Source organism: Bombina bombina, chromosome 3 (genome assembly GCF_027579735.1).
Source record: "Bombina bombina isolate aBomBom1 chromosome 3, aBomBom1.pri, whole genome shotgun sequence".
NCBI classification, from domain to species: domain Eukaryota; kingdom Metazoa; phylum Chordata; class Amphibia; order Anura; family Bombinatoridae; genus Bombina; species Bombina bombina.
This window is the reverse complement of record NC_069501.1, coordinates 335,186,848-335,212,945: the sequence shown is the minus strand read 5'-3', so window position 1 is coordinate 335,212,945 and position 26,098 is coordinate 335,186,848.

The window sequence follows — 26,098 nt, the reverse complement described above, 5'->3', positions numbered from 1 at the left end:
GTAGAAATCTATAAAATATAGCCGGAGCTCATGTAGAGTGCGACCGCTCAGATGCAGGGCTATCTCCGCCCCCCTGTGTTAGTTTTTTTAAATGGTTTATTGGGTGGGTTTTAGTTTTAGATTAGGGTTTGGGCAATTGAAAAAGAGCTAAATGCCCTTTTAAGGGAAATGCCCATCAAAATGCCCTTTTTTTCAGGGCAATGGGGAGCTTAGGTTTTTTTAGCTAGGATTTTATTTGGAGGGTTGGTTGTGTGGGTGGTGGGTTTTACTGTTGAGGAGGTGTTTGTATTTTTTTTACAGGTAAAAGAGCTGATTTCTTTGGGGCAATGCCCTGCAAAGGCCCTTTTAAGGGCTATTGGTAGTTTAGTTTAGGCTAGGTTTTTTTTTATTTGTTTTTTTTTATTTTGATAGGGCTATTAGATTAGGTGTAATTAGTTTAAATATCTGATAATGTCTTTTTTTATTTTGTGTAATTTAGGTAATTGTATTTAATTTAGGTAATTTATTTAATTGTAGTGTAAGGTTAGGTGTTTGTGTAACTCAGGTTAGGTTTTATTTTACAGGTAAATTTGTATTTATTTTAGCTAGGTAGTTAGTAAATAGTTAATAACTATTTAGTAACTATTCTACCTAGTTAAAATAAATACAAACTTGCCTGTGAAATAAAAATAAACCCTAAGGCCTAGATTTGGAGTTTTGTCGTAACGACCCGCGTAGCTAACGCCAGCTTTTTTCTGGCCGCACCATAAAAATAACTCTGGTATCGAGAGTCCACATAAAGGCTGCGTTAGGCTCCAAAAAAGGAGCGTAGAGCATTTTTAACGCAGCTTCAACTCTCGATACCAGAGTTGCTTACGGACGCGGCCAGCCTCAAAAACGTGCTCGTGCGCGATTCCCCCATAGGAAACAATGGGGCTGTTTGAGCTGAAAAAAAACCAAACACCTGCAAAAAAGCCGCGTTCAGCTCCTAACTCAGCCCCATTGTTTGCTATGCGGTAACCCTTCCTACGTCTGCACTTAACACTCTAACATGTACCCCGAGTCTAAACACCCCTAACCTTACACTTATTAACCCCTAATATGCCGCCCCCACTATCGCTGACCCCTGCATATTATTATTAACCCCTAATCTGCCGCTCCGTAAACCGCCGCTACTTACATTATCCCTATGTACCCCTAATCTGCTGCCCCTAACACCGCCGACCCCTATATTATATTTATTAACCCCTAATCTGCCCCCCACAACGTCGCCTCCACCTGCCTACACTTATTAACCCCTAATCTGCTGACCGGACCTGAGCGCTACTATAATAAAGTTATTAACCCCTAACCCGCCTCACTAACCCTATCATAAATAGTATTAACCCCTAATCTGCCCTCCCTAACATCGCCGACACCTAACTTCAATTATTAACCCCTAATCTGCCGACCGAATCTCGCCGCTATTCTAATAAATGTATTAACCCCTAAAGCTAAGTCTAACCCTAATACTAACACCCCCCTAAGTTAAATATAATTTAAATCTAACGAAATTAATTAACTCTTATTAAATAAATTATTCCTATTTAAAGCTAAATACTTACCTGTAAAATAAATCCTAATATAGCTACAATATAAATTATAATTATATTAGAGCTATTTTAGGATTTATATTTATTTTACAGGTAACTTTGTATTTATTTTAACCAGGTACAATAGCTATTAAATAGTTAAGAACTATTTAATAGCTAAAATAGTTAAAATAATTACAAATTTACCTGTAAAAGAAATCCTAACCTAAGTTACAAATAAACCTAACACTAGACTATCAATAAATTAATTAAATAAACTACCTACAATTACCTACAATTAACCTAACACTACACTATCAATAAATTAATTAAATACAATTGCTACAAATAAATACAATTAAATAAACTAGCTAAAGTACAAAAAATAAAAAAGAACTAAGTTACAAAAAATAAAAAATATTTACAAACATAAGAAAAATATTACAACAATTTTAAACTAATTACACCTACTCTAAGCCCCCTAATAAAATAACAAAGCCCCCCAAAATAAAAAAATGCCCTACCCTATTCTAAATTACTAAAGTTCAAAGCTCTTTTACCTTACCAGCCCTGAACAGGGCCCTTTGCGGGGCATGCCCCAAGAAATTCAGCTCTTTTGCCTGTAAAAAAAACATACAATACCCCCCCCAACATTACAACCCACCACCCACATACCCCTAATCTAACCCAAACCCCCCTTAAATAAACCTAACACTAAGCCCCTGAAGATCATCCAACCTTGTCTTCACCATACCAGGTTCACCGATCGGTCCAGAAGAGCTCCTCCGATGTCCTGATCCAAGCCCAAGCGGGGGGCTGAAGAGGTCCATGATCCGGCTGAAGTCTTCATCCAAGCGGGCCAGAAGAGGTCTTCCATCCGATTGTAGTCTTCATCCAAGCGGCATCCATCCGGAGCGAAGCGGCAGCATCCTGAAGACCTCCACTGCGGAACATCCATCCTGGCCGACGACTGAACGACGAATGACGGTTCCTTTAAATGACGTCATCCAAGATGGCGTCCCTCGAATTCCGATTGGCTGATAGGATTCTATCAGCCAATCGGAATTAAGGTAGGAATATTCTGATTGGCTGATGGAATCAGCCAATCAGAATCAAGTTCAATCCGATTGGCTGATCCAATCAGCCAATCAGATTGAGCTCGCATTCTATTGGCTGATCGGAACAGCCAATAGAATGCGAGCTCAATCTGATTGGCTGATCGGATCAGCCAATCGGATTGAACTTGATTCCGATTGGCTGATAGAATCCTATCAGCCAATCGGAATTCGAGGGACGCCATCTTGGATGACGTCATTTAAAGGAACCGTCATTCGTCGTTCAGTCGTCGGCCAGGATGGATGTTCCGCGGTGGAGGTCTTCAGGATGCTGCCGCTTCGCTCCGGATCGATGCCGCTTGGATGAAGACTTCAATCGGATGGAAGACCTCTTCTGGCCCGCTTGGATGAAGACTTCAGCCGGATCATGGACCTCTTCAGCCCCCCGCTTGGGCTTGGATCAGGACATCGGAGGAGCTCTTCTGGACCGATCGGTGAACCTGGTATGGTGAAGACAAGGTAGGATGATCTTCAGGGGCTTAGTGTTAGGTTTATTTAAGGGGGGTTTGGGTTAGATTAGGGGTATGTGGGTGGTGGGTTGTAATGTTGGGGGGGGTATTGTATGTTTTTTTTTACAGGCAAAAGAGCTGAATTTCTTGGGGCATGCCCCGCAAAGGGCCCTGTTCAGGGCTGGTAAGGTAAAAGAGCTTTGAACTTTAGTAATTTAGAATAGGGTAGGGCATTTTTTTATTTTGGGGGGCTTTGTTATTTTATTAGGGGGCTTAGAGTAGGTGTAATTAGTTTAAAATTGTTGTAATATTTTTCTTATGTTTGTAAATATTTTTTTATTTTTTGTAACTTAGTTCTTTTTTATTTTTTGTACTTTAGCTAGTTTATTTAATTGTATTTATTTGTAGCAATTGTATTTAATTAATTTATTGATAGTCTAGTGTTAGGTTAATTGTAGGTAATTGTAGGTAGTTTATTTAATTTGTTAGGTTTATTTGTACTTAGGTTAGGATTTCTTTTACAGGTAAATTTGTAATTATTTTAACTATTTTAGCTATTAAATAGTTCTTAACTATTTAATAGCTATTGTACCTGGTTAAAATAAATACAAAGTTACCTGTAAAATAAATATAAATCCTAAAATAGCTCTAATATAATTATAATTTATATTGTAGCTATATTAGGATTTATTTTACAGGTAAGTATTTAGCTTTAAATAGGAATAATTTATTTAATAAGAGTTAGGGGGGTGTTAGTATTAGGGTTAGACTTAGCTTTAGGGGTTAATACATTTATTAGAATAGCGGCGAGATTCGGTCGGCAGATTAGGGGTTAATAATTGAAGTTAGGTGTCGGCGATGTTAGGGAGGGCAGATTAGGGGTAAATACTATTTATGATAGGGTTAGTGAGGCGGGTTAGGGGTTAATAACTTTATTATAGTAGCGCTCAGGTCCGGTCGGCAGATTAGGGGTTAATAAGTGTAGGCAGGTGGAGGCGACGTTGTGGGGGGCAGATTAGGGGTTAATAAATATAATATAGGGGTCGGCGGTGTTAGGGGCAGCAGATTAGGGGTACATAAGGATAACGTAGGTGGCGGTCGGCAGATTAGGGGTTAAAAAAAAAAATTTGAGTGTCGGCGATGTGGGGGGACCTCGGTTTAGGGGTACATAGGTAGTTTATGGGTGTTAGTGTACTTTAGAGCACAGTAGTTAAGAGCTTTATAAACCGGCGTTAGCCCAGAAAGCTCTTAACTACTGACTTTTTTCCTGAGGCTGGAGTTTTGTCGTTAGATGTCTAACGCTCACTTCAGAAACGACTCTAAATGCGGTTAGAGAAATCCCATTGAAAAGATAGGATACGCAATTGACGTAAGGGGATCTGCGGTATGGAAAAGTCGCAGCTGAAAAGTGAGCGTTAGACCCTATTTTGAGTGACTCCAAATACCGGAGTTAGCCTAAAACCAGCGTTAGGAGCCTCTAACGCTGGTTTTCACGGCTAACGCCAAACTCCAAATCTAGGCCTTAGATAGCTACAATGTAACTATTAGTTATATTGTAGCTAGCTTAGGGTTTATTTTATAGGTAAGTATTTAGTTTTAAATAGGAATTATTTAGGTAATGATAGTAATCTTTATTTAGATTTATTTTAATTACATTTAAGTTATAGGGTGTTAGGGTTAGGGTTAGACTTAGGTTTAGGGGTTAATAACTTTAGTATAGTGGTGGCGACATTGGGGGCAGCAGATTAGGGGTTAATAACGGTAATGTAGGTTGCGGCGATGTTAGGGGTGGCAGATTAAACTAGTGTTTGTGAGTGCGGCGGTTTAGGGGTTCATATGTTTATTCTAGTGGCAGCGATTTTGGGAGCAGCAGATTAGGAGTTAATAATTTTATTTTAGTGTTTGCGATGCGGGAGGGCCTCGGTTTAGGGGTTAATAGGTAGTTTATGGGTGTTAGTGTACTTTTTAGCACTTTAGTTATGGGTTTTATGCTACAGCTTTGTAGTGTAAAACTCATAACTACTGACTTAAGTCAGAATGTGCCCTGGCTGCAACCTTATCTAAATCTATAATATAATTATATATTATTTGTTTGTTTAATAGCTACATACTTATATGTGGCCCTTATGGCTTCTTAAATACTAATCTGCAGTCCCTGTGTGCTAGGACGTTGACAATCATTGAGCTAAGTTAACATTACAATTAGTAAAAATGTTTGATTATATTTCAGAGCTTCATACAAAAATTTGATTAATCATTAAGAATACTGCATTAATTGTATAATGCCATTAAAGGGACATGAAACTCCCCCAAACAATTCCTGATTCAGATTATTTTTATACAACTTAAAAATTCACTTTTGTTATCAATTTTGTTCCATTTTCTTGGTATCCTTTATTGAAGGGGCAGCAATGCACTTCTGTGAGCTAGCTGATCACATTGTTAAGACAATGACAAGAGGCATAAATGTGCACCCACCAATCAGCAGCTATCTTCCCGCTCCTGAGTCTACATAGGTATCCTTTTCAACAAAGGATACAAAGAGAATGAAGCACATTTAATAATAGAAGTAAACTGGAAAGTTGTAAAATAGTATGTTCTGTCTGAATGATGAAATAACATTTTTGGTTTTTATGTCCCTTTAAAAAGGTGGTAAAAAAAAAACATTCCCCTAACCCCCCCTCACTCCTCAGTCCCTCTCTCTTACTTTAAATGTTGATAATCATATCTCTATCCTCCATACCTTATTTATCCCATATTTGCAACAATCTTCATATATATTTTTTAAGAAGAGATTGCTAATTTAATGCAAACCATGTTATGTTGTTACTAAGTGCCATGGTAGTTCACATATGATAAACTACATTAAATGAAAACCTTAGTGGAGTTAAATATGAGTTTTATTTAAACATAATATATTTATATCAGTATATTAACCAGAAAAAGATCTGCAGTTGCTCTGCTAACCATAGAACAAGCCACTGAGCTGTTGTCCATTCCTGGAAGGACACTTCTCTTTCTGTATATGCTAACTTGGCTTTATTAGATAACAACTGCAAAATATGTACTTACTAACTTTATAACAGTGGTTAGCCTTCTTGTCTGTGGACTAAAGGCCAGACTGGCTCCTCCAAATAAGGCAAATAGTGGGTGGAGTTTGGCTCTTGAAAAGGATGTGAATTTGTTTTAAACATGTTTAGACTTGGGTGATACTTTATACTATAGCAACAAACAACAGAAATGTATTTTTTACAAGATGTTCCCTATCCCTTTAATGATAGATGTACAGGTTCATTTTTCACTTATCAATTTAACAGCAAAAATTACTGGATAAAACCCCCCAAAAACACTCAACGTATTATCAAGTACTCCTAGACAATTTTAAATGTAACTGGTTTTATTAATGCAAAAAACACAGTTACATTGACCTAGTGGTTAATGTGAGGAAGCAACATCACTAAACAGATACAAATGCTACCCGCTCAATCAATTAAAATGTAAAAAAGTAATAGTAAGCACATTTACACAAAAAATGTTATACAAGTAATTCCTGTTAAAGACACACACATATATCTCTATAGTTTGGAGCACACAGTGTTTGGGGTCAGTGCAAACTTTAATGTATTCCTATTACCTGATTTACATCATTGGCTATATAAAAGTTAAGTAAACAAGACCAAAATAAAATAAAATACACTGCCAGTGAGGGCTGATAGTGATATGTACTAAAGTTTTAATTTTCAATTGTACTGGGTTTTGCTATACAGACAGAGATAAGATAAGGAAGAATTTTTGTGTGTAGAGAATAATAAAATAAATGGGTATGACCTTTGTACAAGCTCAGCAAAAACATCTATTTCATATACAAAAATATAATTTGAATGAACAATTTCCCATACATTTTATACTCTGCATCTTGTATAGCATGTCACAGGCATATGGCACCTATCAACATAATTAAATAATATTAAATAGATCAATTTACATACATACAGGTCATTCAACCGGTTATATAATTGCTAAAGCCATCAAATAGCTTTGCAGAAAATTAGTTTTAGGTGAACAAATTTTGAGTTTGAGGGTATTAATGGCTAAACATTTTAGGATTGTGATCACTTGATAAATACTGTCAATATCAGCAGAAATTAAAAAAAACTTGAACAAGACTGTAAATAACTTTTCTTTTGTATCTGAAGCTGGTACTCTGATGAAAATATTTTGTTATGATCACTTTTGATTATCTTCATAATTTTTGTTTCGCTAAATTCATTTGAGTGTTAAATAAAAATAATTCCATTGATACATGATTTAACCAATGCTGCAAACTCTTCCCTGTTGGCATAGATTGCACTTCATACTGTTTAAAAGGACATTATACACCAATTTTCATATAACTGCATGTAATAGACACTAGTATAAAGAAGAATATACACAGATACTGATTTAAAAATCCAGTATAAAAACTTTTAACATTTTACATAAAAGCTCCAAGTTTAGCACTGTTGATGAGGTTAGGCTTTGACAACCATTAAAAGTGGCTGAGAAAGAAGCAATAGAAGACACTCTCCCTCTCCTGCATGAAAAAAAACCATTACCCAAATGAGAGAAATCAGGAATCTGTAGACTTCAGTCTACATCTGATACCTTGGGATTTGATTAGGAGTCTGAAAATTAGAACAATGTTATAAAAAAATAAGAAAAAATATACATTGTTACAAAAACACTACCAGATGGGCTATATAAATGGATCATCTACAAAATATTTAAGCAAAGAAAATTCTAGTGTACAATATCTCTTTAACATTTCACACAATTAAGATTGACGAAAATAATTAGAAAGCCAACTATAGTTGCATTTCTACGATACATGTCAAGATATAGCTCATAGTTTACATGATACAATCTCATGTACTGTATGCTACATTTAATTAGTTAGTTGATATCAACAACAGTTATCTACATTATACATATCAGGTTAGTAATATAGGCCTAGATTACATGTAGAGCTCTATTTTGAGAGAGATTGCTAAAGCAAATTTTGCTTCTGTAAAACTATTACCTTGAGTATATCGTGAGCATCTGTTTGCTTGTAGTATAAGTTGAAAGTAAAGTTTCACTGCTCGAACATTAGAATTGTTCGAGCTTTTTGTCCCCGGCAGTTTAGTATCCCGGGAATCATTTACCGTAAAATATACATATATATTCAAATGACTTGAGAATTTTTAGGAACATCTATAATAATTATTAATATTTTTTATTAATATTTTTTCAATATATTCTAATTACTATTTACATAACGCTCCTTAAGATAACTAATTCATCATGTACGCTAAGCAAACATCGAGTTAGACCTACAGTGCAAAATCCGATGTTCTTTTTCATTTTAAATATATCATTCTATAGATATGATTATTTCATTGTAAAATATATATCTATACCTATATATCTATACGAATAAATATACAAGTATAGGTATATATTGATATATCTATTTAAAATAAAAATACAATTTTCCTGTATGTGAAGAACATTGGAATGTGAAATATTAATAACTTCTGTCGGGTTTAATATGGTGTAGGGTTAAGCTTTTTTTTTTTTTTTTTTTAACAGCATGCTACATTGATGTCTATGGGGAGAAGAAGTTAACCTGGTCGCAATATCCAAAGTCCTATAGTTAATGCACATCACATTTCGCTCTTGTGAAATTTTTACTTTAAACTTGTAATACAAGCGCTAACCCATGCACACAAAATCTTTACTTCTTGTGGTTATCGCTCAAGCAAAATCGCTAAATAGATCACCTCTTGTAACCTGGCCATATATATGTATAAGCCTAAACTAAATAAAATGTGCTGTACTTATTTTTTTTTTTTTTTTATAAGTTTAATGTTCTTATAAATACATGCTTGGCTGTACTAACATTTCAATGATTTTGTGTCCCCATACCCCTTCTGGATGAAAATGCACGAGCATAAACTCCACATGTGCATCTGCTGATAATTCAAAGTGATCCTAGATTGTTTCTCAGAAACGTACTGAGCAATACAATCTGAGCAGGCTAAAGCAAATGAAATGCGGCATATTTTGAAAGCATTCCCTAGCAGATAGCCAAATCCATTTTCAACAACCCAGGAAGGATAATGTTCTTGCACTTACAAAAAAACAGTGAAGCACACACTGGGTGCTACAGATAAGTGTGGTGTGTGTAAAAGAGGCACACAGACTGCTCTTTATCTACCTATACAAGTAACAGGAAGCTGTTAACACAGCAGCAATAATCTTAAACCCTGTGATGCTTAAAGAGTCTCATATTTTACTCTCAAATAAAAAATATTTTATTTATTTTCTTGATCCTATGGTTGCAATCTTTTCACATATTACCTCAAAACTACCACATTTTATAAAGTAAAGAATAAAAAAAAACACAACTGACAAGTGACTATTTTAAATCAGTTGCTAAAATAACTTACTCCAATAATAAATATAATGAGTGAGTCACAGTTACAGATCTGAATGACATTACAAGACATACATTTGATGGAGGAGCTGCTCTTTTTGTGAAGAAAAACATTACGTGTATTTTACTGCCAAATAAACTGTACTGAGTTAAAGGCAAAATCAATTTGATTGCAAGTCTGTGTTTCAATTTAAGAGTGGGTAGTTTACAATGTAATACAGCGTTTAGTCTTTTGAATCATGGATGTTTCTATGGAGTGAAAAAATACTGTTGTTTCTATGGCCCCTATTTATTAAAGTCTGGCGGACCTCGCTGAATACGGCGAGCAATACGCTCGCCGTATTCAGCATTGCACCAGCAGACTCACGGCCAATGGGCCGCCAGCAGGGGGGTGTCAATCAATCTGATCGTACTCGATCGGGTTGATTTCCGGCGATTTCTGTCGCCTGCTCAGAGCAGGCGAACAGGTTATGGAGCAGCGGTCTTTGTGAAACATCGGGCATCAAGCTCCATTCAGAGCTTGATAAATATGCCCCTTTGTCTGTAAAGTTTCCCACTAATTACCAATATAAAATGACTGTTTCTTTAAAGATAGGTGCAACATACAGGCTAGAGAGTTATTGTGTAAAATAAAAGGTATTCTTCCTATGTAGGGTTGCCATATTGCCTCTTTAAAGGAGGACACATGAAACATACAAATATCAAGGGGTATATAACAGAACATTATTCCTCCCTTAAAACTGTAAAATGGCAACCCTTTTTCTTTTTTTTTTTTTTCCATTTTAAAATTTTTATTGATCATTGTAAAGTAACAAAAAACATAATTTAGGAGACACAGCTCCCATACAGTGTGATTAGTAATATTTACAAGTTTTATATAGATAACATAACATCGATCTAAAAAATACTTCAATTTCAAACTAATTTAGCTGTTTCAGCCATAAGCAAAATAATAATAATAAAAAAAAAACAAAAAGAAAAAGAAGAAAAAAAGAACGAGAAAAAAAAAACCTTAGTAGGATAGATTACTCTACTTTTAATTCTAAACTAATTAGATTATTCTTATATAGGATCGTCTACAGAGGCTTGTTATATTCCTATCTAATTATCTCGGCTATTCAACCTCTTCAGGGTGTATTATTTACCCCTTCTAGCTACTTCTAAGGTACCCCCTTACTCTTACTACATATGTCTGAGCAAATTTCTAATAAGTGAGTTTATTCTACTGATTCTACTGATTATGGCTAACAAACAATCCAACCTATACTGAAGGCTAGGAATTATCCATGTCAAGTGTAAGGGAGGTGGGGGAGAAGAGAAAAAAAAAAAAAAAGGGGGGGAGAGAGGGGGGAAAAGTAGTGGGATAAAGATAGAAGACCGACCATTCCCTTCTTTCCTAACATAGCCAGATTCTAGGAAACCGACCCCGTTCTATTTGTTGTTGGAACCAGGAGGAAGAATTAAAATGTCGCACTACCTGTTTTTGTACATCCATAGAGAGTGAAATAATATAGAACTTCCATTTATTGAAGAATCTGGATACTTGTTTTGGATTAATAGATCTTGTATTATATTGCTCCAGCACCATTTGATATTGGACTTCTTTCAAGAACTCTGTAAATTTGAGTGGTTTATGGTTCTTCCAATTTCTTAAAATTAAATTTCGGGCCGTCAAAATAAGTAGATTAATAAATCTATTGTTGGGTAGGTCAAAGGTATGTTTGCACAAAAACAGTATCTGATGTAGCGTCAGTTTAATCCTAATCCCCATTATCCTGGAAGCCCAGAAATTTACCTTCTGCCAGAATTGGGCTACTTTGGGACAAGCCCAAAAGGAATGTATATAATCTGAATATTCCTTACTGCATTTGAGACATTTCCTCTTTTCCCAGCTCCATTTTGCTAGCCTGGCTGGGGTAAGATATGCCCTATTTATTAATTTTATATGGGATTCTTTCCATGTGTAAGTGAATGTTGCCCTAGCTGCCAGGAAAATACTTTGTACTATATCCTCGGATTCTACTTTTAGTTTTTCTTTTGCCCATTTTACTGAAATATCTACAAGATTGTTCTGACCCCCTTCTTTCATAATGGCTTGGTAAACTTGGGAAATAGTATTAACCCCATCACTATATTGTGAGATTATCGTCTTCAAGTGTTTACTATCTATCCCCAATCCTGTATCTAGTCTCAATTTCTCCACCCAGTGTCTAATTTGTAGGTATGCAATAAAACTTGACCTTGGGAGATGAAATTGGTGAGCTATGTTCTCAAATGATCGAAGTCTCAAGTTATTGTTTTCACATATCTGTATTACATACTTCAATCCGTGTCTAGCCCATAAATAAAAAACCGAAGGTTCACAAGCTATTGGAAAACGCGGGTTACCCACTAGGGGTAGGTATTCTGATTTCCTAAAATCTACACCTAGTTCCTTGCATGTTTTCTGCCATGCGTGCACAATGTATTTAAAAGTGAACATCTGGTATACTTGATCTGGAAGTCTATTTACCGCATGATGGAGGATCGCCTTTAAACTGAATGGTTTTATAAGTGCAGATTCTATCTCATAAAATGAGTTTAGACCCTTTTTGGTGATCCAATCAAAGGCAAATTTTACTAGTGTAGAGTAATTATATAATTTTACATTAGGACAAGCCATACCTCCAAAGCTTTAGGGAGTGTTAATTTAGATAGTGAGATTTGTGCTTTCTTACCTTGCCATATAAAATGATTAAATAGCCTGTTAAGCGTGACTAGGTCTTTCTTATATAATAGGAGCGGGAGATTCTGCAAAAAATATAGAAGCTTAGGAAAGAGCACCACTTTAATTAGCATAATTCGTGCAGTGAGTGATAAGGGAAGATTGGCCCAGTTCTGTAATTTCAAAGCCAGTGCCTTAATGCACTGTTTAAAGTTCAGATCGTACCACCTATTAGGGTCCCTACTCAATGTGATTCCCAGATACCTTATCTGAGAAGTTTCTAAGAATGGATGTTTACAGGGAACTACAGGCTTACGTATCCACATGATCTCTGATTTTTCATAATTGATTTTGTAGCCTGAGAAGGAGCTAAAGAGATTACATAGTTCCAACAGTCGAGGAATGGCTATCTTTAAATTACTAAGAAAAAGCAGGAGATCATCTGCGAACAATGACAGAACTAACTTATGTCCTCCTAGCTGGATACCCTGCAGTTCTTTTCTCAAAAGTATTGCAAAAGGTTCAAGGGATAGATTAAAAAGAAAAGGGGACAGAGGGCACCCCTGATGAGTGCCCCGCCCCAAAGTAATTTTCTCCATCAGTTCCCCATTTACTATAAGAGCAGAAGTTGGCCCCTTATATAATTGTATAATAAATTGTTGAAAGGAACCAACTATACCGAACTTTCCCAATGCTTTTTCCGCGTCGATTGCAAGTAAAGCAAGATCTGGCTTGGGAGAGGGCCTTTGCCTTTCTATTTTGTTCCAAAAGTAATCTAGGACCAATTGTGTTTTCCTAATATTTTTAACAGAACTCCTACCCGTCATAAAGCCTGTCTGATCCGAATGGACCAGACCACCTAAAGGAATTTTTAATCTACAAGCCAAGATATGTGTCAAGATCTTGTAGTCTTGGTTCAAGAGCGAGATAGGCCTATATGATGTAGTTAGCTCTAAATCTTTACCTTTTTTGGGAATTAAGACTATATTAGAAGCTGCAAACAACGTGGATTGAGGTTTATTCCTGATAAAGTAGTCGTTGAATAGCTTAACTAAAACCATCGGGATCTCTTCAGAGAGTAATTTATAGAATTCTGCCGGCAAGGAATCTGGTCCTGGGGCTTTCCCTAACTTCAACTTCTGGATGGTGTTTGCAATTTCCTCAACAGTAAAGGGTTTATTAAGCTCTTGGAGATCCTCTTTCTTAATTTGAGGCAAGGATATTCCTTGCCAGAAATGCTGTTTAGAGGATAAATTGATCTGTTTCTGCGCATATAATTCTTGGAAGGTTTGAAAGAAGGCTTCTCTTATTCCTGGGGGATCAGACACTCTAGTGTTCCTATATTTAACTGCTGCTATATAATTTTTTTGCTGTCTGGTATTAACGATCCTTGCTAAATATTTAGCTGAAACCCCATGTACTCCCTTGTACATTGCCTTCAACTTTAAGTCCTCTGAAGCAGAGTGTTGTTTCAAGAAGAGGTCATATAGGTTTTTACTATCTTTATATTTTTGCCACTGCCCAGGCGAAGGATCAACCAGATATCTCTTATAGTTATTAGTTAAAGTATTTGCTAATTGCTCCTCCCTGTTCCCCCAAATTGTCCTCATTTTTACTATATACGCCTTAATCTCTCCTCTAAAGACTGCTTTTGCAGTTTCCCAGAGGATTTCTGGCCTATCCAAATAGTCTTGGTTATCAATCACAAATTGATGCCATCTCTTTTGGATCCATTTTTTAAAGTGGGGGTTATTATAGAGATATTGAGGGAAGAAAAACTTATTTGATGAAAATACTTTCCCAGTTAATCCTATCTCTAGGGAAATGATAGCGTGATCGGAGATCACAATATCCTGGATTTCTGCCCGCATCTTCATTTTCAGCATATGTTTTGAAATTAGAAAAAAATCAATCCTCGAAAACGAAGCATGTGCCCAAGAAGCACATGTGTACTCACGACTATCCGGGTTCTGTACCCGCCAGATATCTTGTAAAACTAAGCTTTTGGTAAAACCTTCAAGAATATCCATTCTCCTGGCTTTCCTCATCCCCGACCTGGTTTTTGATCTATCCAATACCTTGGAAGAGGTCATGTTAAAATCACAGACAACTATCAAGTTACTCCCGGAATGCAGAAACAGTTTTAATCTCAATTCTTCCCAAAAATTTTTATCCACGACATTGGGGCCATATACATTACAAAAAATAAAGTTAGTACCATTTACTTCCATCTCCACAATTTGATATCGCCCATTTGGGTCATTTACTAACTTATTAACTTTATAATCTAGTTGTTTTCGTATAAGAATAGCTAAACCTCTATTTGACTTGTCATATGTTGTATAAAGGACCTCCCCAACCCATTTAGCCTTAAAGGGCCACTAAACCCAAAATCTTTCTTTCATGATTCAGATAGAACATACAAATTTAAATAACATTACAATTTACTTCTATTATTTATTTTGCTTCATTTTTTAGATATCCTTAGTTGAAGAAAAAGCAATGCACATGGGTGAGCCAATCACATGAGGCTTCTATGTGCAGCAACCAATTAGCAGCTACTGAGCATATCTAGATATGCTTTTCAGTAAAGAATATCAAGAGAATAAAACAAATTAGATAATAGAAGTAAATTAGAAAGATGTTTAAAATTACATTCTCTTTCTAAATCATGAAAGAAAAAATGTGGGTGTCATGTCCCTTTAAGTTTGATAGCCTCCTTAGGTCTGAGGTGAGTCTCCTGAATAAAGGCTATATCAGGATTCTGGAGTCCTAGGTGTCTAATAACCAGTTTCCTTTTCCTTGGAGAAGAAATTCCTCCAATATTCCAAGATAAAAGTTTTAACTTAACCATTTAGACTACCAGGAGATAAAAAAAAGAGAGAAAAAGAGAGAGAGAGAAAAAAAAAAAATACGGAAAGGGAAAAAAATCCCCCCCTCCCTTACCACCGACATTATCACTTTTCCATCTTTCCACCCTTCTGTATATGTTTGAGTTTTCTTCACAAAACAAAATTTATTTATCATATTTGTCATCATCGGTTTTGAAACCGCCATTTATTCGCTGTTTAGGGCTCCTTTAGTAGTTACCTTGACTATACTCCTATACTCTGACAAAATAGCTTGATCTCTTCAGGTTTTATAAAGCTATGAGATTTGCCATCTTTTTCTAGTATCACTTTAGCAGGGTAAACTAACCTCGCCTTAAGATTAGCTTTGATCATTCGAGAGCAATATGGAGCCATTTCCCTGTGTTTAGTTTGGGTCTCCATTGAGAAGTCTTGGAATAGTAATATTTTGTTAGGGCCGATCATGATATTATTATTCTTACGATATAACCTAAGGATATGAAATTTATCTTGAAAGTTCAAGAATTTAATAATGACAGGACTAGGGCCTTGACTGTCCTCTAAATTACTTCTGGGCTGGCCCAATCTATGGGCTCTCTCTATTGGAATCCTGACATTCTCTATAGTGCTCCCTACAAGTTTTGGGAGCTGTGTAGCTGCAAAATTTATCAGATTGTGGTACTCTGCGGTTTCCGGAAGCCCCACGACCCTCAAGTTATTGCGCCTTGCCCTGTCCTCTAATTCCTCAATTTTGGCTTGTATCACGGAAAGTTTAACATCATGTGCATTAACGATCTGGTCTTGTGTTGTAAATCTGTCCTCTATGTCAGATACTCTGGACTCTACCTCATTCATACGACTTGAAAATTGCAACCCTTTTTCTAAGTCAGTTATTTGTTTGAGAGTAAGGGAGGGGATGAATAGCTTGTTGATTTAACCTGCACCATTGCACCATTGCACCATTGCACCATTGCTTATATATATCCATGTGTTTAACCCCTGCAAAAATAAAAATAAACATATAATTAAATTTAGTTTCAGATCAACAATGCACCACTGGTGAGCCAGTTACAAGAGACAAATGTTTGTAGCCACCAATCAGCAAGCGCTACCCAGGGTTCTGAACCAAAAATAGGCTGCCTCATAAGCTTACTAACATTCCTGCTTTTTTCAAATAAACATATCAAGAGAACATAGAAAAAATTATAATAGTAGTAAAGTAGAAAGTTGCTTAAAATTGCATCATTAAAGAAAAAAATGTGGGTTTCATATCCCTTTAACCTTTTCACTTCCAAATGAAAAGAAAATTTCAACTGTAAATGTGTCATACATTTGAGCTGTAGCATTATATGTATACATTACATGTGTTTATGATCATTATACTGTAGAAATGTTCCTTATACTTTTCTTTGGTTTATTTAGGTGTATTTTTTGTTTATAAACCAAACAGTAACAGTATAAAAACATGGATTCCCTGTTTACAATATAGTGCATTGTGAAGCATTTCTTACACTGTGAAAAATATATATATATTTTTTAAAAAGGTGCAATTTCTAGCAGTGAAATTAATGAGCTGCTTTTTTCTTACTGTACAGATGTTGTTTAGGAAAATGTAATCACATTGTACTGATCACATTTATGAAAACTGTATTGCACTATGCTGACCGCATTTATGCAATCCTGGTTGCTACAGCGAGATTATATAGACACAGTTGTTAGAGTGCAATACAGTTTTCATAAATGTAATCAGTATAGCGAGAAAGAACCCATTAGTTTCAATGTTACAAATGGTGGCTTTTTAAGAAACACATTTTACAGCAATAGAAATTAATTCAATTTGACCATGAAAAGCTCCAGCCATGTTTTTGTGGGATATTAAAGGGACACTGTACCCAAAAATTTTCTTTTGTAATTCAGAAAGAGCATGCAATTTTAAACAACTTTCTAATTTACTCCTATTATCAATTTTTCTTCGTTCTCTTACTATCATTATTTGAAAAAGAAGGCATCTAAGCTTTTTTTTGGTTTCAGTACTCTGGACAGCACTTTTTTATTGGTGGATGAATTTATCCACCAATCAGCAAGGACAACCCAGGTTGTTCACCAAAAATGGGCCGGCATCTAAACCTACATTCTTGCATTTCAAATAAAGATACCAAGAGAAAGAAGAAAATTTGATAATAGGAGTAAATTAGAAAGTTGCTTAAAATTTCATGCTCAATCTGAATCAAGAAAGAAAATTTTTGGGTACAGTGTCCCTTTAATATCATGTACTGTTAATCCTTCTTCTAAACCAAAAACATACCAAAATGAAACATTTAAAAAAAAATATATATACACATTGAAAAATGCATAAGGAACATTTTTACATAATAATACATATGCATTACACCGTATACACACATGTATACCCATAATGCACCTGCTCAAATGGTTGAAACTATTTTTTTCCTAAAAAAACCCCAAATACTATTAATTTCACCACCTCTAAATATATATATATGTTATTGTCACCACACAATTTTTTTCTCCCCTTTACTGTGTCCCCAATTAACCATTTTACCTGGTGGAGTGTATTAAATTGTTTGTATTTATTTATTGATGTATTTATTTTTTATTTTTTTTATTTGAAATAGCTGCCTGTTCAATTTTTCACAGTTTTTACTATGTACTGGGGCTCGATCAAATACTTGGCACCGTGCGCAAAAACAATCATCGCCAATTTTTTGTCTAAAAAGAGCGATCACACACTTGGTGCAGCAGACAAGTTACGCATGTATATTTTACACGGAGTTTACATTTTTTACTCCCATAAACTAACATAGAACTGACGCTATCGCATATGCAGCGCAAGGACTTACGCACGCAGAATGGAGATATTTTACTCCATTTTCACCTCGCCACACATAGGCAGGTGCAGCAACTCTTGTGCACAGTAAAAAAGCACTGTAACTCCCTGGAAGCCTTAACAAACACCTTACAGATTCACAATACCAACGCCTAACCGCCATCCCCCCACATCGCAATCACTAAGAAAAGTTATTATCTGCCACCGGGATGAAGATAGAAGATGGACCCACGGCCGGGTTGAAGATTGAAGAAGATGGTGCCGTGATAGATAAAGACCTTTCACTGCCTGGATGAAGATGGAAATCTGCACTTTATCAATGGTGAGTAAAAAATTTGGGGTTAGTGTTAGGTTTTTTGTTTTGTTTTTCTGGGGTGTGTTTTATTTTTGTTTAGATTAGGGCTTTTTTATTTTTAATAAGCTGAAAAAGACCTGAATGCCATTTTAAGGGCAATGCCCATACAAATGTCCTTTTCAGGGCAATGGGTAGATTTTTTTATTTACGTTTATTTTATTTTGGGGGGTGGGGGGTTGTAATGTTAGGGGGTAATTTGTTTATTTTTTTGGCAAAAGAGCTGTTTTTTTATTTTAATGTAGTTAGTATATTTTTCATTTTATTTAAGTGCATTTTACTTGGGGTTAAGATAGACACTTTGCATTGTGAGGGGTTGGCGGTTTAGGGGTTAATAGGTTTATATAGTAGTTTGCGTTGTGGGGGATGGCAGTTAGGGGTTAATACATTTTATTAGTGATTGTGATGTGGAGGGATGGCAGTTTAGGGTTAATATGTTTATTTAGTGTTTGCAATGTGGGGGGATGGTGGTTTAGGGGTTTTGAATGGCACTTTGATGTGTCAGTTGAATTTTTTGTCTGGTTTAGATTTTTACGTGTGAATTCAATTTTTTTTTTTACTTTTTAGTTACGCATGCAATATCATATACTGGTGTGAGTTACTGGTGACGCCAGAAATGTGTAGTAGCGCACATTTCTGAACCTCACTAGTTTTTCTAACTTACGGTAGTTTATCATATGGCGGCGCGTGTTATGTGATTCACCCGATGTGTGAGGTGAACGTACGGCCAACGTGGGTTTCAGCCGTTGCACTGCAAAATATGCCACATATGTAATCTCGCTCCCGGTCTCACTGTGTATATAAGTAGAGAAAAGATAAGGAAAATTTGGAGTAAATATAGAGATACGTTCTCCCTTCAAGTTAAGCCAATTCGATTAGGTTGCAGTTTCAATTTGCAGACACAGCTATATCTTATACAAAATATACCTAAAGGAACAATAACATAGATTTTAAACTCTGCAGCTGGTAAGACAAGTCATTGTAAACACATCAAGTGGAAACCAATTTTACAGTACACTTTTCCTTTCAGTATATCTATAAATGGCATTAGTGAGTTTTGTCCATGTACAAAAGCAATTTTCTTTGTAAAAGCTCTTGAAATAGTGTTAAATGAAAACCTAAGAGGCCAGTTTTGTGGTTTGTGAAGTCCAGTATAAGCAGTCACAATGACTTTACCACAGCTTTTCACTTCAGGTATCATTTCCAGCTTTAAAGTGCTTATCACTCAAGTACAAGGACTAAACAGATTTAAGTGATGTTGTGATATTTGTTTAAGCACGTAAGTTGTAATATGGGTTGTAGCTGTAAAAATATTGTGATTCTGCAATTGTGTTTGGTCTCCATTTGTAATCTAAGAAATAATAATTATTTTATGATTCTCATTCAAAAAAGGATACCAAGAGAATGATGCAAAATTGATGATAGGAGTAAATTAAAAAGTTGTTAAAAAATATATCCTCTATCTAAATCACAAAAGAAAAATGTTGGGTTTGATATCCCTTTAAATGCCCTTTATCATATTTTTACTGCTGAGGCTATTATGGACATAAATAAACAAGCTTTTCCATTGATCTAACAATGACTGTATATAATGTAGCAGGGTTAGGTTTGTAAAATTTGGAGTTTGCATTTCCATTTTTTGTGGGAATTGGAAAGCTCACAGGTATTGGAAATGGTAATTAAATAATGAAAGTATATAATATATTAACTATGAATAATTAAAGGGACACTGAACATAATTTTTTTCTTTCATGATTCAGATAGAGCATGCAATTTTAAGCAACTTTCTAATTTACTCCTATTATCAATTTTTCTTTGTTCTCTTGCTATCTTTATTTAAAAAAATAAGGCATCTACGCTATTTGTTTGGTTCAGAACCCTGGAAAGCACTTGTTCATTGGTGGATTAATGTATCCACCAATCAGCAAGAACAACCCAGGTTGTTCACAAAAAATGGGCCGGCATCTAAACTTACATTTTTGCGTTTCAAATAAAGATACCAAGAGAATTAAATTTTTTTATAATAGGAGTAAATTAGAAAGTTGCTTAAAATTGCATGCTTATCTGAATCACGAAAGAAAAAAATTGGGTTCAGTGTCCCTTTAAACATTGTTTGTTATACTATCAAAATATATTATGTCCCTTTTAAAGGATCATTAAAGGCACAGTCTACTCCAGAATTGTTATTGTCTAAAAAGAAAGATAATCCCTTTATTACCCATTCCCCTGTTTTGCCCAACCAACAAGGTTATATTAATATATTTTTTACCTCTGTGATTATCTTGTTTCTAAGCCTTTGCAGACTGCCCCCTTATTTCAGTTCTTTCGACAGACTTGCATTTAGCCAATCGTTGAAGGCCTTCTGAGAGGCTGAAACGCGTATATGTGACCCACACAGCTCTTACTTTTTGAATACAGAGTGCTCTGTGAAAAGAAGGGATACAATCCTGAACAGCTAATCCCTGGAAGAATACTTTCGGTTGAAGGAGCTTCTCCATTAGCTGACCTTACCCACGTGATTACCAAATCCGGAAGTGTAATGAGCAAAGGAAAACTGCTACACATGAGACAGACGCCATGACAGCAAAGTCTGCAAGCCCTTGGGAAGCATATCGGAGTCAGAAGACAGCAGTGGTGAATACAAGCCATAGTGGTAAGATTGTAAATAGCACCTAAAGGACTTCAATCCAGACGGATGTGTAGCTGATGTGAAGGCAAGTACTAAACACCTGTTCCTTAGTATTGAATAAACCGGTGAAGTTACATTGTGGATAAAAGTGGATTTCTTCACTTGAAAGTGGCATTCTGAGCTTTAATTATCGAGGCTTATTCTTACTGTATCACCGCACTGTTATCTCTAAGAAGTACATTCAGGTCTATCCATTGACAGCATTGAGAGAGATTATCTGGACTGAAATATGACTTTCAACACTAATCCACATTTTATGAAGTATTTTAAGATGCATTTTTCATGTTAATATTTTGTTTTATTTTTACAGAATACCACAGGTGGTTTTTTAGTGATGTTATTTGATCTATTAAGATTATATTACATTTCTTGCATTATACTGTTTGATGTTTTGCTGCTTTTTAGTGCACTTTTTTGTTTCTATATATATTTAGCCAATCGTTGCCCTCTCATTTATAACTCCACGGGCGTGGTCACAATGTTATCAGTATAACACACATGGACTAACGCCCTCTAGCTGTGAAAAACTGCCAAATGCATTGAAATAAGGAGCAGCCTTCAAGTGCTTAGACATTATCATATGAGCCTACCTAGGTTTAGCTGTCAACAAAGAAAACCAAGAGAACAAAGCAAATTTGATGATAAAAGTGATTTGGAAAGTTATTTAAAATTGCATTCCCATCTGAATCAAGAAAGTTTAATTTTGACTAGAATGTCCCTTTAAATACAGTTGAATTGCATAATCAGCATATGAATAATAAAAAGTCAATGTGACACTTTAAAATGAGCATTTTTTTTCTTATGAATTTCAAAGTTGAATTTAATTTCAAAGTTGAATTTAATTTCAAAGTTTGAATTTAATTTCAAAGTTGAATTTAATTTCAAAGTTGAATTTAATTTTCATCTCCACTGTATTAAGTGAAAGTTGTCAGCCAATCTCAGACTCACATACTTTAAAAAACTGTGAACTTTTACAGATGCTTGCTTGAAGCTGGTACCTCAGAAAGTGTGCAAATAAAACTGCTCCAAAAATGAGCAGCAGTCCTTTTACAGTTGTTTAATTGCACTAACTCTTTTAAAAGTGAATGTTTCTATCAGACTTCAACAACTTAACAAACAACTTCTTCAAGTCAGTTAAGTTTTGTTCTCATAAGCAATCTGGGGCCCCATCCAATATGCAACGTCGCCCGCAAAAGCCGGCTTCGCCGGTTTTTGCACGGATTTGGTATCCTATACAGGGAGTGCAGAATTATTAGGCAAGTTGTATTTTTGAGGATTAATTTTATTATTGAACAACAACCATGTTCTCAATGAACCCAAAAAACTCATTAATATCAAAGCTGAATAGTTTTGGAAGTAGTTTTTAGTTTGTTTTTAGTTATAGCTATTTTAGGGGGGATATCTGTGTGTGCAGGTGACTATTACTGTGCATAAGTATTAGGCAACTTAACAAAAAACAAATATATACCCATTTCAATTATTTATTTTTACCAGTGAAAACCAATATAACATCTCAACATTCACAAATATACATTTCTGACATTCAAAAACAAAACAAAAACAAATCAGTGACCAATATAGCCACCTTTCTTTGCAAGGACACTCAAAAGCCTGCCATCCATGGATTCTGTCAGTGTTTGATCTGTTCACCATCAACATTGCGTGCAGCAGCAACCACAGCCTCCCAGACACTGTTCAGAGAGGTGTACTGTTTTCCCTCCTTGTAAATCTCACATTTGATGATGGACCACAGGTTCTCAATGTGGTTCAGATCAGCTGAACAAGGAGGCCATGTCATTAGATTTTCTTTTTTTATACCCTTTCTTGCCAGCCACGCTGTGGAGTACTTGGACGCGTGTGATGGAGCATTGTCCTGCATGAAAATCATGTTTTTCTTGAAGGATGCAGACTTCTTCCTGTACCACTGCTTGAAGAAGGTGTCTTCCAGAAACTGGCAGTAGGACTGGGAGTTGAGCTTGACTCCATCCTCAACCCTAAAAGGCCCCACAAGCTCATCTTTGATGATACCAGCCCAAACCAGTACTCCACATCCACCTTGCTGGCGTCTGAGTCAGACTGGAGCTCTCTGCCCTTTACCAATCCAGCCACGGGCCCATCCATCTGGCCCATCAAGACTCACTCTCATTTCATCAGTCCATAAAACCTTATAAAAATCAGTCTTGAGATATTTCTTGGCCCAGTCTTGACGTTTCAGCTTGTGTGTCTTGTTCAGTGGTGGTCGTCTTTCAGCCTTTCTTACCTTGGCCATGTCTCTGAGTATTGCACACCTTCTGCTTTTGGGCACTCCAGTGATGTTGCAGCTCTGAAATATGGCCAAACTGGTGGCAAGTGGTATCTTGGCAGCTGCACGCTTGACTTTTCTCAGTTCATGGGCAGTTATTTTGTGCCTTGGTTTTTCCACACGCTTCTTGCGACCCTGTTGACTATTTGAATGAAACGCTTGATTGTTCGATGATCACGCATCAGAAGCTTTGCAATTTTAAGAGTGCTGCATCCCTCTGCAAGATATCTCACTATTTTTGACTTTTCTGAGCCTGTCAAGTCCTTCTTTTGACCCATTTTGCCAAAGGAAAGGAAGTTGCCTTATAATTATGCACACCTGATATAGGGTGTTGATGTCATTAGACCACACCCCTTCTCATTACAGAGATGCACATCACCTAATATGCTTAATTGGTAGTAGGCTTTCGAGCCTATACAGCTTGGAGTAAGACAACATGCATAAAGAGGATGATGTGGTCAAAATACTCATTTGCCTAATAATTCTGCACTTCCTTAAAGGAACACTCAATCAAAATTAAGCTTTCATTATTCAGATAGAGCATGCCATTTTAAACAGCTTTCCAATTTACTTCCATTAACTAAATGTGCACATTCATTTTATATTTAAACTTTTTGAGTCACCAGCTCCTACTGAGCATGTGCAAGACTAAGTGTGTATGCATTTGTGATTGGCTGATGGCTGTCACATGGTACAGTGGGAGTGGAAAAAGACATAACTTAAAATTTTCAGAAACAAAATCTACTACTCATTTGAAGTTCAGACTAAGTGTTATTGCATTGTCTCGTTATCTTGCATTTGTTGATTATGCAAATCTACTGTGTTGACTGGTACTTTAAATGTATTAACACCTAATCTGACCCCCCTACACTGCCGCCACCTACATTAAATTTATTAACCCCTAATCTGACCCCCCTACACCGCCGCCACCTACATTAAATTTATTACCCCCTAAACCTAAGTCTAACCCTAACACCCCCCTAACTTAATTATTATTTAAATAAATCTAAATAATATTAATATTATTAACTAAATTATTCCTATTTAAAACTATATACTTACCTATAAAATAAACCCTAAAATAGCTACAATATAATTAATTATTACATTGTAGCTATTTTAGGATTTATTTTTATTTTACAGACAACTTTGTATTTTTTTTTTTATTCATTTGTATTATCATTATCAGCATGGTACAAAAGAATGTCATTGTTGATACAAAAGTTTAAACAGAAACAAAAGAGGGAGAAACCATCAGTCTCCAAAAGAAAGGAGAACAAACTTCCCGTATAGTAAAATGAAATAGTAGAGCTAGACTGTCCGTGATAAGTCCATTTGAAAACAGTAGCCCCACTCCATATAAATGCATGGTGATTGACAATGACACCAATTTACAAAACATAACTCAAACAACAACAAAACTATGCCGAAATTTCTTAATTTAAGACCACTTTGTATATATTCTACACATCTAGTGGTATCCCTCGACTTTGTATTTAACTATCAACCTTTGAGAGAAGTGCTAAGCTAAAGAGGTCATTATTAGAGTATCAGGCAGGGGTAGGACCACGTCAGCCATACCCCTCTAAGATAACACTAGGCCTGTCATTCCTCCTAGGTCACTCCTGTAACTTGTGTAAAGCTCCCCCCTTCTATCCTCAGATTATTTTGGATTTCATCCCAGATGAATTTTAAATCATGGAAGAATCCTAACCTATTCGATTTAAAGAAACCGTATTCTTCCATTCTCAAGGTATCTGTCATGTGAGAGTGCCAGTCCTTTAGGGTCGGGCAGATTTGAGATTTCAAGAACCTAGCGACTAAGGATCTAGCAGATTTCAATGCCAACTGAATTAGTCGTATTCTTAATTTACATTTACATTTAGGTAACAGGTTCAGTAGGGCCGTTGTCGGGTCTAGCTGATAGGAATCCCCCCGCCCCATTATGACTTGTAGGATATTCTGTATGCCCTCCCAAAAAGGTGACAATTTAGGACATGCCCACCATATGTGTGTCATTGTCCCCCTTTCCCCACAACCCCTCCAACAAAGGTCCGACGAGGCAAGGAAAATGCATTTAAGTCTGGTAGGTGTCAAGTACCACCTAGTCAGGAGTTTGTAATTTGTCACTAAAAATCTAGCTGAGGATGAAGATTTTCTTGTGTTATTAAAAATTTTAACCCACTCTGCTTCTGTGATAGTCTTTTTCAATTCCCTATGCCAGCGTTCTTTATAATCAGGAAGTTTCGAGCTATGTGCATTAACTAGGAGTCTCTTAGCCCACGATAAGGTGTGATGTGCTGAATTTGTCATAGCGCATGTCTGTTCGAAGGGTGTGAGATTTCTTGTAAGTGACTGTTTGAGAGGGTGGGTATGGAGAAAATGGTGAACTTGGTTATATTTTAGCCGCCTAACAAAAACTCCACCTAGGATGTCTGTAAGGTCTGACCTGTTTTTGAGTTTGCCCTCACTGAATAAATTAAATAGGGGAACCGTGTAACCCATCTCCCAATTATTCAGGTTTTTCCTGTCAAACATTACCCCCCCAATAGCTCAGCATTTGGGGAAATTGGGGACATGGGTGATCTGAGTGTTGATATTCCTGGGAATCTCTTTATCAAAGTGTCCCATAATTCGAACACATGGTGTAAAAGCGTGTATGCCTTCAACCATGGGGGGTCGATTCTGCCCTGCTATCCAACATAAAGCTCCCGGAGAGGGGGAGTGAAGTATATGTGAATCTATTGAAATCCAAGCCTTAGAGTCGCTATTTCTGTGCCACT